Raw genomic sequence first — 12896 nt, 5'->3', positions numbered from 1 at the left:
CACCCATCTACTCACTAATTCATGAAATCTTTAGCTGCTGAGCTGATATATGAACTGTGCAAGAAAATAAATATGTTACATTATAAACACAACTGATTTCTGCCCAAACTTTATTATCCAGTTTAATCACATTTAAATCAATAGAATGACTTTTTGCTGGTTTCCACAAAGCATTCCTCCCTCAAAAAGTTAAAATTTACCACCATCACACAAAGACATAAGAATAATACAATGGACTTTGGGGATTCGTGGGAAACGGTGGGAGGGGTGTGAGGGATAAAGGACTACACATTGGGTACAGTGTACACTGCTCTGGTGATGGGTGCACCAAAATCCCAGAAATCGCCACCAAAGAACTTATTCATGTAACCAAAACCACTTGTTCCCCAAAAACCTATTGAAATAAAAACAATCATGTTTAATGGTAATGTAGCTATCCTAGGAAAAGACCAACCCATTTTTATCACTCTTTATCATTGGCCCATCACAGATGACAGCTTTCTATCTTATGGAATCATTTGCACAAAGTATATATAAGGATGTATATTTGCAGCATTTCTTATAACAGTAAAAAAAAAGATAGTCATCTAGTTAATGCCACTGAATCGCACACCTTAATGGTTAAATGACAAATTTTGTTATACATGTTTTGCATTTTTTTAAAAAAAATAGTAAAGAAACTAGTGAATTGTATACTTTAAACGAATTCATTGTATGGTATGTGAATTATGTCTCAATAAAGATATTTTTAATCCCCCCCAAAAAATAAAATTTATCACCATTGAGAAGATTCAAAACAATTATTCTTAGACCACAAAGACATTCTTGAAGTTCTAAAAATTTTTGAAGAAATATGAGTACAATAGAGTCAGACAAGATGACTCCTTTGAAAGATTGTTATGTTTATACATAAATTTAGTCACATTATTTTGTCATAATGATTGTATGGATTGGGAGGAAGAACATGTAATTTGTATCAGGCAGACCTACTTCAATTATTAATTTTACCTCTTAAACAAATGTATGACCATCTGTATGTATGTGTCATCACTAAGACTGTTTCATTATCTAGTAAATTAGAGATGGTAATAATACATCATAGATGCTTTGTGAGAATCAAATCAATGAAAAGTAATTAGCATAGTGTTAAATATGCATCTTTTGGATACCAGATTATTGTGAGGTGATTCTGTCAGTGAGTCAGTCTGTTCCTGGAGACTTCTCACTGATGCCAAGGACAGCTTCTTTTATGAAAGATAGAAGTCCTGGAAAAGTGAAAATTATCATATGGTAGCTCATGCTTCATGAATGGTTCTTGGGAATGATGAAGACTAAGGGCCATCCACACAACTAGGTAAGAATCAATCTCTACTTATTCAGCCAGTGAAGAAACTTGATCTTATTCTTTATTTAATTCCAAAATGTATTAAAGAAATATTTATATTGCTAATGAAGACAGGTGCTGTCTAAACCTTGTTAACTGAATTCTCATTTAAGGAGGCCCTTGATAAGGATTCTGGTTAACCTTCTAAGTCAGTAGGTTCCTCCTGCCTTCTTTACAATGATAAATAGCCCATTAAGTGTTCCTTCTGGTGGCAATGGCTTTCCTCATTTATAGTGTCTTACACATTCAAAGAGCTGACACCTCATCTTGTATATTAATTTGATACTAATTATGTAGTCAGTCTAAGCTTTCCTTTCCATGGCTTCTTCCCCAAGCTGTCTTCTTCCTGAGGGCCAGTTAAGGACTCAATTGCTGAGCAGACCGCTAGACCTCACTTCAAAAGGTTTGTTCATCTCCTTGGAATCACCCCTTTGAGCTCACTCCTCTCACCTTTCATATTCAGATTGGACTGCATTAGTCTTCTGCATTGCTTTGTAAGGAAAAGAGAGAAAGTTGGGAGTGGGTGGAGAAAGAAAGAAACAGGGTGGGGAGGAAAGGAGGAGGAGGTGAAAGAAGGAGATTACATAAAGATGGAAAAATAAGAGTTGTATATAGGAAGCAACCTTCACTGCCAGAAGTTAAAGTGAATGGTTTATAACCGCTTAGAGGTCAAGGAACTTCTTTAAGATTCTGTGAAAGCTATAGCTCGTCTACCCAGAAAGAAATATGCTCATATGCACATACACAGGAAATTTCACATCCCATTTCAGAGAATATACATATCTCATAAAGTGCATCCATAAGCTCCAGGTCAGTAGTCTACAACAATGACCTCCCATCACGAAATTCAATCACACCATTTGCAATTTATGTGACACTGATTTGAGAATCATTTTGTGAAAATATCTGACTTATCTTACAGTTGGTTGATTTCCTAGTGTTCTGCATGAGACCTTCCTCTGTCCCCACATTCTCTGGGCTTACCCATTTCCCAGGCTTCCACTGCCCTCTCTGAGTAGTTAACCATTTTTTTCCCCTCTTTAGGAAACTCATGAAAGTTACAAAACCTCTATCCACAAACACACACATATACGTTTATAGTCTCAGTTTGGCACTCAACCTTCTAAGCACTCATGTGCCACCCAAAGTTCATCCATGGATGCAAGATTTGGAACTACTGGATTAGAGGTAACTAAATGTTTATTTATTAAGTGGATTCAAGCATGTGGCATTTTTACTTGGTTACTAAATCTGTTCCAGTGGTTAGTAGAAAAAAGGTGTTTGTTTGTTTGTTTTTAAGAACTATGTAATCCAGCCTCAGATCTTCCTGGCTTTGAACTTCACTATGGAAATCTTGATTAAATCCCCAGTGTTATAAACGTTTGTGGCTCACATGGAGCTCTGAAGAGCCCAGTATAGTCCCCTAGACTCTTCAGGGCACTGTGAGTCAGCAGTTAGGTACAGGCCTTGGTCCATTGTGCTCAATTAAGAACTAAGTCAACGTGTCTTATTACTAAGCTAAATCATAATGGAAAACCAGTCTCTTTCCATTAAAAATAGTCTTTTCTGGGTTAACTGACTTCCTTTGGATACTTCTCAGTGTTTTAGAATTTCAACTCGCCACACCTGCCTCCTTCCTCTCTAAGACAGAGAAGAGGCAATGAGTTGACATGGACATCTTTGTGTGGGTCCTTATTGGCCTCTACAGTAATTTCCTCAGCAATGCCCCCCTCAATCATTGGGAACTATTCTGGCATTCGATGATGAAGTCCAGGACTTGTGAAATACAAGGTCTATGCTCTCAGCTCATCTAGGCCCAGAGTTATTCACCATTCTGCTGACTTAGACTCACCTTTTCCCTTGTCTGCCTTTCAGGCCCTCTGAATCTCAACCACATCCTCCATCCAGCCCCAGAGTTAGATTGTCCACCTGCAGCCCTTGCAGTAGCGTCAACTTGCTCCTCATGGCAGTGGCCCCATGGGAGACCTGCCAGCTGTAAACATCCGGCTATTTTCTATATCCTCCACTGGGAGCATGTGAAAATATCTGGATACATTTACGCCAGGTAAAAGCTGAGGGAGACTTGGCCCTCTCTCTGCCTAGATCTGCCTTGCATTCATTTTTCTTCTGTTATGATTATCCCTTGTTAGTGAGGGGGCACTCAGAAAGGTGCTTGTTTTAGTCTATTTTCTGTTACTCAACGTGATTTATAAAGAAAAGACATCTACTTCTCACAGTTCTGGAGACTGAGAAGTCCAAGAGCATGGCACCAACATGTGATGAGGGTCATCCCATGGCAGAAGGACAGAAGGCTGAAGCAAACATATGAGACAGAGAGAAGAAATCAGGCAAAACTCACTTTCATTACAAATTCAGTCTTGTGATAACTAACCCACTTCTGCAATAAGGGCATGAATCCATTCATGATGGATCTGTCATCACCTAATCATCTCTTAAAGGCACTACATCAAGTAAAAGTCAACATGAATTTGGGAGCAGACAAACATTTAAACCACAATAGTGGTGTCCCAGAGTTCCAAAGACCAAATTTGGAATAATTCCACTTTGTTTTTTATTTTTCCCCTAAACCTGTTGGAAAATGTCCCCAGATTCCACACTTATGATAATGGTGTGTGGTGGGGCGCGGGAGGGGGGGGGTGCACATTTATCTATGGACTCTTCCACTTCCTTTGTGGCCTCTTACCCTTTCTTTTTCTATCTCTCACTTCTCAGAATGCTACAGTTTTGTTTCTGGATAGTGTACCCTTCACTTACATGATCTCTTGATCTCCCAAACTAGTAAAGCTCTAGAATGCCAACTGGCCAGGCTCCAGGCTTGCCTTCAATCGCTCTCTCTCTTTCTCTCTTACTCTGTCTCTCTCTCTCTCTCCTACAGCTTCACTGCAGTGAAACCTACATACTATAAAATTCACCCGTTTTAAATGTACAATTCAATGGCTTTTTAGTAAATTTAGAGTTGTATAACTATCACTGTACTTTCGATTTTTAAACATTTTCATTATCCCAATAAGATCATTCATGCCCATGTACAGTTAATCCACTTTCCTATCTCCAGACCCAGGCAACCACTCATCTACTTTCTGTCTCTATGTATTTGCCTATTGTGGACATTTCATATCAATGGAGTCATACAATATATGTTGCTTTGTATCTGGCTGATTTTACTTAGCATACTGTTTTTGAGGTTCATCTACATTATAGCAATGTATCAGTATTTCATTCATTTTTAACACTGAATAATATTTCATCATATGACTATACCACATTTTGTTTATCCATTCATTTGCTGATGAATGTTTCGTTGCTTCCATCTTTTGGCTATTGTGAGTAGTGTTGCTTTGAACATTCATGTAAAAGTTTTTGTTTGGATACCTGTTTTTAATCCTTTTGGGTGTATACGTAGGAATGGAATTGCAGGGTCATATGGTAATTTTATGTTTAACTTTTTGAGGAACTGCCAAACTGTTTTTCATAGTGGCTACATCATTTTATATTTCTACCAACAGAGTATGAGGATTCCAATTTCTTCTCATTCTTATTAACACGGTTTCTTTTTGATTATAGCCATCCTGGTGGGTGTGACAGGCTTGGCTCTTGCTGTACAAAAGGAATTTAGAAGTCTCTGACTCTAAGACTGCTGTTTTCCTGAGAAGTCCTCAGGGAATTAAACACCTAATTTGATAATAAAATCCCAGTTAGGACTACTTGTTTTCTATATGGTGTTAACCATTCCTTGAAGCACTGAAACCCACTAATTTACTGGCAGTGGTAATGGAGGGTGTCCTAAGGCAAAATTATTTAAGAAGAATGAAAATGGTTGAATGTTCATGCCTGTAATCCCAGCACTTTGGGAGGCCGAGGCGGGTGGATCACGAGGTCAGGAGATCGAGACCATCCTGGCTAACATGGTGAAAACCCGTCTCTACTAAAAACACAAAAAATTAGCCTGGCGTGGTGGCGAGCGCCTGTTGTCCCAGCTACTCTGGAGGCTGAGGCCGGAGAATGGAGTGAACCTGGGAGGCGGAGCTTGCAGTGAGCCGAGATTGCGCCACTGCACTCCAGCCTGGGCGACGAGCGAGACTCCGTCTCAAAAAAAAAAAAAAAATTATTCGTGATATATTTGCTCTTGGATATGGATTGGAGAGAGGAAAGCTCAAAATTGAATATGACTCATAAAGCAATATGGGAACACGAATGGGAAAAGATATCAAAGGTTATTTGGCCAAATAGTGATTGTGGGAGTTGATGCCAACTGCATTAAGGAAAAAAGATGACCATCTGAAGGCAGCAAAAATATGCCCAATTAGAATTGGCCTAGAAGAACACTAAAATGAAGGTCATTTAACAAAGACCTCTGAAAAAAAAAGTGACAAAAAAGTTAAGTCAGCAGGATTGCTAGGAAGTAAGCACTAGAGCAAAGTGTGCTGTGTAATCAATAGAGAAGAGACAGACTTTTCTGATCCTGGTCAGATAGTAGCTAAGATCAGTTTCTCAAAAGATAGAACATTTGTCCTAGATATAGGAAGGGTAAGTAAAGTCTTATTAGAACAGAGGGAAATTTAATTAAGACCACAGAAAAGATCAGGGAAAATGAAGCCTTGCTGCTAATATAGTGATTTGAACTACTATGGAGGCCAAAACTCCCAAGTTCTCAAGAGACACACCTTCAAAAGATGATCCCAAGGCTTAGGTCTAAGCCACCACATTTTTGAGGAAGCAACCCATCTAGGGAGACCAGCAGCACAGTATATAGTAAGCTTCTGGCTCAGGCACAGTTTTAAATCCTGGCTCTACCATTTACTAGCTATATTACCTTAGGCATTGCATTCATTCTTCCTGAGCCTCAGCAACCTCATTTGCGAAACGTGTATAATAATATTTACCCCACAGGGTTGTTGAGTGATTAAATTATGTAGCATCTATAAAGCTTGCAGCACATGGCAGGCACTCAGTATATGATACCTCTTATTATTATTACTATTATTGGGTGTAACAACAATGCTTTTAAAAGGGAGAAGAGAGATGTTAGTAACTGGATACCACTGGCATTACTGAATTTGGATTTTATATAGTTAACAGCTAATTTATACTCAATACAGACGAGGCTAGCAGTGGGCCTCATCTAGAAGATAACTAGCAGGACTTGGGCTTGAGATATCACAGAAAACGTTCATGGAAGGCAGGAGAAAGAATATTCATTATGGGTGAATTTTAAAAAGTTCTTTGAATTCAGCAAATCATGACTTTCTCTTCGAGCCATGATTGTGTTACCAGAAAAATGGTAGGGGTTCCCTTCCCTCAAGGGAGGGTTCTTGGATCTCACGCAGGAAGGAATTCAAGGCAAGTCACAGAGTACAGTGAGAAGCGATAGCTTATTGAAAGTGACTCCATTACAGAGTAGGATGTCCTCAGAAAGCAAGCAGAACACGCCATCTTTAAGTTTTTCTTATATAGGGTCCTTGTCTATGCAAAGGCTAAATTAAGCTGTGAGAGTGAGCAGACAGGATGACAAAATTTATTATTCTGTTGATTTAAAGAAAACTGTCTTTGACATTTTACTGTGTATGTACATCAAACCATCTTGAAAACATATTGTTGTGGGCATTGGGACTCCTGAACTTTCTGCTGGTGTAGGAGTTTGTCCTTGCAGGCCTTACCAAGCTTTTTTATTTAGCTGTGAACATCTTAGGACCACGGGTGGTGACTAGCAAGGAATGTGCCTTGTTAGTCTCAAGATGGAGTCTTTTGGTCATTTTGTTTATTTATTTGTTTATTTTGGGACGAAGTCTCACTGTGTCACCCAGGCTGGAGTAGAGTAGCGTGATCTAGGCTCACTGCAACCTCCACCTCCTGGGTTCAAGTGATTCTCCTGCCTCAGCCTCCCAAGTAGCTGGGATTACAGGCACCCGCCAACACGCCTGGCTAATTTTTGTATTTTTAGTAGTGATGGGGTTTTACCATGTTGGCCAGGCTGGTCTTGAACTCCTGACCTCAAGTGATCTGCCCACCTCGGCCTCCCAAAGTGCTGCGATTTACAGGCATGAGCCACCGTGCCCAGCTGGAGTTGGTTTTAAAATGATGTCACTCTGGCTTTCCTAGGCTCCTGTTTCCCTAACAGTGCACATATAAAAGTTATCCTGCAATTGCTTGTGGACACTGCAAAGTGTCCACAAGCAAAGGTGTGGGGCAAGGCGCCATATAGGACACTCCTTGCTGTCTCTAACACATCCTAATCCTGTTTCTACCTCAGGACTTGTTCACCTCTTATTCTCTCCACCTGGAACTCTCTTCCCTAAGATAACACATGAATTGCTCCCTCACTTCCTTCAGGCCTTTCCTCAAATGTCACCATCTCAGTGATGTTTTCCCTGACCACCCTATTTAAGGGAACCCCTAGTACACCGTACTTCCCTTTCTTGCTTATTTCCTCCATATCACTTTTCTTCGTCTAACATACTAATGTCAGCTCCACGAGCGCAGGATTTTTCTCTTTATGTCCACTGCTGTATCCTCACTGCTCAAAACAGTGCCTGGCACAGTGTGGTGCTCAAAAAATATTTCTTGAAAGAATCAATGATTTTATTCCATTTCAATGCTGTCACATGCCCAGGATCAATGGTTTTAAAATCAGAACAAAGGGGATGGGGAAAATAAATGAATGTGAAAAGAGGGATGAGGCAAAGCCTACCACAGAGCTCCTTCCTTGATATGTTGCTTGCAGACCCCCCGATGAGGTTTATAGATCAGTGGAAATGTAAAAAAGGAACAGTTGATTTCCAGTCACAAGAGGCTGATCAAGGAAGTCCAGTCCACCTTTTGAGGTGATGTCTCCTTTGGTTTACTCTCAAAGTAAAAGTAGCAGATCGGCAGCGGAAAGGATACAAATGCACGAGAGATGCATTTGTAAAGACAATAGGGATGACTACACCACTGATCCTGAATGAAAGCAGTGTCAAAGTTGGGAGGTAAATAATTTGTAAAGACACTAGGGATGGCCAGGTGTGGTGGCTTTTGCCTGTAATCCCAGCACTTTGGGAGGCTGAGGTGGGTGGATCACCTGAGGTCAGGAGTTCGAGACCAGCCTGGCCAACATGGTGAAACCCCGTCTCTACTAAAAATACAAAAATTAGCCAGGGTGGTGGCAGGAGCCTGTAATCCCAGCTACTCGGGGGGCTGAGGCAGGAGAATCGCTTGAACCCAGGAGTCAGAGGTTGCAGTGAGCCGACATCGCGCCATTGCACTCCAGCCTGGGGGACAAGAGCGAGACTTCATCTCAAAAAAAAAAAAAAAAAAAGAAAGACACTAGGGATGACTTAACTGCTGACGACCTCCCGTGTATCTCTCAGAGTCATGCCCTAAGTTCTGTAGACTTGGCATCCCACACAGAGGGAAACCTCTACCAGTTTTGAGAGTTAAGAACTTTGGGTTCCTGTATTTTATGCCCACCTCCCTGGCCCCTTATTCAGCATCCAGAGACAACTCGTTTTACTACAGAAGGCAATAATTTCCCTATTCAGGATGTCATGTCACCAAGGCTCACGTTTTGTGCTGGGGCCTTGAAATTCTTCCTGTGTCAGCCCAAGAGTAATCTCTGTTTTTCTGTGCCTGAACTACAGGACCTAGTTTCCATTTTGGTCCTCACTGAGGCCTATTCTGGTCAGGTCTGGCCATGGCCAACCACACCAGTCACAGGTGTTGTGTAATATCACATTGGCAGAGCATCAGAAGAAAGGCAGCATGGTCTCACAATATATGAAGAGGCTTAAGAAGCAGGAGCCAAAATTGATGTAACAAAAGATAAGACTATCAACATGGTGACCCAATTGAGAAGTGTCACTATGTGAGATGAAAAGGTGAAAGAAGAGCCAGCAGAGTTATTGGCTCTTGTTTGCAGGAGAAGATGATACTAAACAAAATTGATTCGTAGAAATATAGACACCATAAAATGAAAGGACCATCTGGATGTTTGGGGAGCATGTCAATAAGAAATTATAGGACTGATCTCGAACGTCCTAGTGCCAGTTCCCAGTTCATTGTGTGTCTTCATTTACAGCATTAGGCCTTCCAGTGGGGACCTTTGACATGGCCCTCAGGAATTAGTCAGAATGCAGGATGCCACAAGAGAAGGGAAGGCTGGATATGACCAATACAGAATTATGGTATACTTTTGAGTTTCAGTGCTTTAAGTTTAAGAAAGTGGGAGATAGTCAATGGGGTTAGCTTCCAGCCCACCCACCAGTCCCCGTAGCAACAAAAGCTCATTAAGTGTCACACAACAGCCTTCTCAGCCAATGTTATGAAAGAGAAAAAACAAAAAACAGCAAGCCAATGCACATAAAGAGAGTTTACAAGGTTCTTATTAAAATAGAGTGAAGGTATGAGCGTAAAGAACCAAAAAAAAAAAAAAAATCACAATTTAAGTGATGAAAAATGGTGGGCACCTGAATAGGTGACTCACATCTTAGAGATGTGGTAGATTAAGTAGTGAAAGGATAATGGAAGAGTACTGGAGGGTACTGACTTAGCAAGGAATTTATACACACTGCCTATGAGCTTATTATTGAGTTTGTTTCTGGGGAATTTACAAATATAAGTCTGTATAATAAAGGAAAAGATGGCCTTTTCTATAGTCATAGTTTTAAGCAGTGAACCAGGAACCAGTGACATGGCTTTAAACCACTGATCCCGATGAAAGCAGTGTCAAAATTGGGAGGTAAATCTGGTTAGGTTAAGATTATTTTTGGTTTTCTCTATTTTCTGATGAGTTTGTGGTGCTGAAAGGGACATGGCGGGCAATGGGAGCAGGAAGGCTGGCTTTCTTAGACACCTTGTCCCTGGGATTAATTTCATATGCAAAAAAATTTCCAAATCAAATAGTTACATGGAATGTACTGAAATGCAGAGAAAATTGTTAATCAGCAATAAAAAATAATGAAAGTAATTTTTAGAAACAACATTGTTTTCAACAACAGTATGGTGTAAGGAAAGAACATTGCCTGGGAATCCAAGCCGGTTCTAGTCTGAGGTCTGTCACTGCCACGCACAGCAGAGGACCAACATACAAGGCTCCTCCTGAGCCCAAAACGCCATGACAAGATCAAAATAAAGGGAAACCTGTATTCCCACATAATCCAGAGATGGGAGCCATCCAAATGACAAAGGCTTTGCATGATTCCAGCACCAATATCCTACTTGTTGCCTAGAGATATTATGAGTGAAGTATACCTATTCCCACTTTATTAGGTTCTTACACTATTGATTATCCCTTCTTCCCGAATCTTCCATTTTCCCTGGTTTTCTGGCTCATTTCCATTGTCATTTAAAGAGACTCTAGTTTCTCTCATCTTAATAAATGCTGACAGGATCCCAAATGCCTTTCCATATCACTGCAATGTTCAGCATGAAAGAAAGATGGTGTAGATATAAGATAAATCTAAGATAAATGAGGTTAAGTAAAAACCTTGTAGTACTAAATCTGAATGTGCAAATAAAGTTCCTGTTATCCAAACTGAAGGACTGAAGAAAGGAAAGACTTCCTGTTCCTTCATTATAGTTCCAAGCTCCAAGCAGTGACCAAAGAACCACTGGTATGGTTATATATATATATACCTGTGTCTGTCTGTCTATCTATCTATCTATCTATCTATCTATCTATCCTTGTGTTATATATATATAGACACAGGGATATATATATATATAGTCATGCTCTGTCACCCAGGCTGGAGTCCAGTGTTGCAATCGTGGCCTACTGAAGCCTTTACTTCCTAGACTCAAGCAATCCTCCTACCTCAGCCTCCTGAGTAGCTGGGACTACAGGCATGCGCCACCATGCTTGGCTAATTTTTCTTTTTCTTTCTTTCTTTCTTTTTTTTTTTTTTTTTGTAGAGATGGAGTTTCACAATGTAGCCCGGGCTAATCTTGAACTCCTGGGCTCAAGAGATCCACCTACCTCAGCCTCCAGAGCTGGGACTATAGGTATGAGCCTATAGTACCTGGCCCTATAGTACCTGGCCAGTATGGTTTTAAGCTGGTGAAAGTAGCATCTATGTTGGAAGGTGGAGCTGGTTACATTTGCACTATTCTTAGTTTCCTCTGTATTTTCCTATGTTTCTTTTGTGGTTCAAGGTACATTTTCTTTGCCTGTGATTAAGGATTGTGTGGTTCATGGGAACATAAAGTAATGAGACCTGTTTTCCCATAAGACAGATACATTCACTGAGGAGTTTATATGCTTTGCTCTGAGATAATATTTGTACAACAAAAACCTGAAGTGGTTCCCGAAGTGTCAATATCTTAGTCTGTGCCAAATAAGATAGCTGAATAAACATAACTGAAGTAACCAAATACTGCCAATTTGATAGCAGCATATAGGCATGTCCTGATTGTGGAGAATAACAGGTATATTCTGTTATTTACTGTTATTAAATGTTAATAACTGCAAACCTACTCTTTTACTTGGAAATCAAAAGTATGTGTCTATGTCTAGATATTTGAGTTTAGAATTATATCACAGTTAGGTCTTTAATAATGATCACTCTAAATCCTTATGTCATGCTATCTCCATCCTTAAGTATAACTAAATCACAGGCGTATTTTTCATAACTAACCACATTTGAAAATCTTGATGCAGAGCAGATAACATATATTCCTCTTGACAAAATATCAGGTACAATATAGATCAGAAATATACATTCCCAGATTTTATCCCAGAAAATACGTGAACTCAAGATGGGGAGCTACCACTTCAGTTTTTTTTTTTTTCTAATTGTCTTTGCAAGATTGTATGATGTATTGATGAAAACTTGAAATATAGTGTTATCTACATTATAATGTATAGCTTCGTCTTTAAGAAGTAGCTTATACATTGGCAACTGGGGATAGCTATCTATCATAAGCTAGAGTTCAGTATGTGTGAAAGAGAATTAGAAAAAAATACTAAACTTATGTGACTGAATCACTTCCACAAAAATTTGGAACAGCCTTGATTAAACAAGAATGAACCAAAACTATAAAAAATGAACTCAGAGACTCGAAAGTTGAGATCTGTAAAGATCAAAACTAAATAATTATCATTGTGTCCTGATGCAGTCGCTAAGAATTTTATTGTGTATAATTTTTACTTCAGTGTTGAACAGCCATTGTGATAGGAAAAATTTCAGTTCTCAACACTTTTGCTTCATCAAGGATGGAATAAAACAAAGAGTTTGTGCTATCTTGGTTTTTGGTTATAATAAAAGCTATTCAAACAGTTTTTATATGTTTATTATTTTCCATCTATTTTTCTGCATGCTCCTTTGTTCATATGATACTGCCTCAGTCAGGCTTGGTGAAATCGGTGAGACTGGCCAGGTCAACAAGGCCTAGAACTGGACCAAACACAGGAGGATGATTCAGGAAGTAGAGAGGAACATCAGGAAGATGAGGTAGTAAATTACAGGGACTCAGCCACAGGCATTAAGGTTAACATACAACACTCCCATCTCTAGGACTC

The sequence above is a fragment of the Symphalangus syndactylus genome, chromosome X (genome assembly GCF_028878055.3).
Source record: "Symphalangus syndactylus isolate Jambi chromosome X, NHGRI_mSymSyn1-v2.1_pri, whole genome shotgun sequence".
NCBI lineage: Eukaryota > Metazoa > Chordata > Mammalia > Primates > Hylobatidae > Symphalangus > Symphalangus syndactylus.
This window is presented reverse-complemented; position numbering follows the sequence as displayed.